This window comes from Aptenodytes forsteri, unplaced genomic scaffold, assembly GCF_000699145.1.
Source record: "Aptenodytes forsteri isolate BGI_AS27 unplaced genomic scaffold, ASM69914v1 Scaffold27, whole genome shotgun sequence".
Classification (NCBI taxonomy): domain Eukaryota; kingdom Metazoa; phylum Chordata; class Aves; order Sphenisciformes; family Spheniscidae; genus Aptenodytes; species Aptenodytes forsteri.
Window position 1 is genome coordinate 1,605,931 of NW_008794407.1, and position 1,539 is coordinate 1,607,469.

The 1,539-nt window shown below is 42.5% G+C and overlaps 1 protein-coding gene across 1 annotated transcript in view; it reads left to right on the plus strand.

Moving 5' to 3' along the window:
• The window catches only part of TRIO (trio Rho guanine nucleotide exchange factor), a 186,127-nt gene that overhangs the window by 179,480 nt on the left and 5,108 nt on the right, over window positions 1–1,539 (plus strand).

Consider the following 1,539-nt stretch of genomic DNA (forward strand, 5'->3'; position numbering starts at 1 on the left):
TTTCTTTCTCTCCCCCCCCCCCCTTTTTTTTTCCCCAAAAAAACTTTGCATTTTCCTGGAATGTTGAAACCAGACTGTGAAAGATGTCCCCCTTCCAAAACCTCATCTGAAATTTTTTGGGGTTTATAATCCGTGCTGCCACTTTGAGCTCAGCTTGTTGGCAGCCACAGTAAGTGCCTCACTGCTAACATATTGAGATGGTGATTGTTCCCAGTACTTCCTGCTAACTGACCCAAGACAGCCAGTAGTTAAGCCCTAGGATGGGTGTGTTGCAATATATAAAAGAGGCAGAAAACAAAATTTTGCTCTTTACACTAATGTTTCCTGAAAAGTAGAGGTTGTTTTCAGGTAGCTGCTACACTGTCTGATAACTTTTTTTTTCCCAGTTGTTGATTGTTATTGTTCATAATGAGACATAATGTAAGATACCTATTCTTTTTGCTGTTTCCTTCAACTTGCCAAGGTTACTCACTCCTGTACGGACAGTTCCCACTGCACCTGAATTAGTTGCACTATAGCATTTGTTCTGCTGCATTGGCCGAGCTGCTTTGGTGTGTGATCAAGTTTGTCTTGCTGCCACCCTGTGTCATATGGGGATTAACAGGACGGGGTGATTCCACTGATAGTGTATCAGCCAAGGAAACTTTATAGTCAGGGGAGTAAAAAGCTCTTGATGGACAAGAATCGGTGTGAAACTGTGTGCTTTAAGGAACTGGTGTAATGAGTGTCCTTCCTACACAAGTACAGAAGCCCAAAACTGTGATTTGGCCAGAATCAGAGTCACAGAAGTCTTGTAGACTAAACTGCCGTCTTTCAGCCACAGTCCTTGGTCTTACTGACCTTGTCCAAAAGTAAGCGTTCACTTTTCAATCAAAACTAAACCAGAATTTGGTATGTCTTGGTTACTCTGCAACTAGACTTCAAAAGACAGGCAGCTGTATTTCCCTAGCCCTTCTACTCAGCTCTACCAATACTTTTACGAAGTTCTGGCCCCAGTTCTTCTGCGACCATCCTACCCATCGTTTCCCTAGTCCATAAGACCAAAATGAAAACTCTAAGGCTGTATCACAAAGTAAGGTTTCAGCGTCAGTCTATGAAGTCTTTTTCAGTCCTCTGGACTTGAAGGACTTGCTGTTTGACTGTAGTCAATTCTGGTGCGTTATCTCCTCCAGAATACTCTTTGCCTTCTGTTGCTGTAGTAGTCTTCATAAACCATCAATAAAATAGTTGATTACAGAAATCATTTTCTTTCTGAGTTGCAAGAGGATGGACAGTATGAGGCCATGAGTTGCTTTTTAATATGCACACACTCAGCTTCAAGCAAAAGATGATAGGGGCCAGTCTGACTGAGGCAAATTCCTCCTGAAATCTATTCCCAAAGTGAATATGAAGTCCAAATATTTCTCCTTTTGCAAACCTCTGAAACAATCCATTGGTTATAATGGCAACAATTTAGTTCTGAGGAGGATCTGATGATATTAAGTGTTGGCCATACTGTCCTTCTCTCTCTCTCTCCCCCCCCCCCCCATTGCCCCCCCC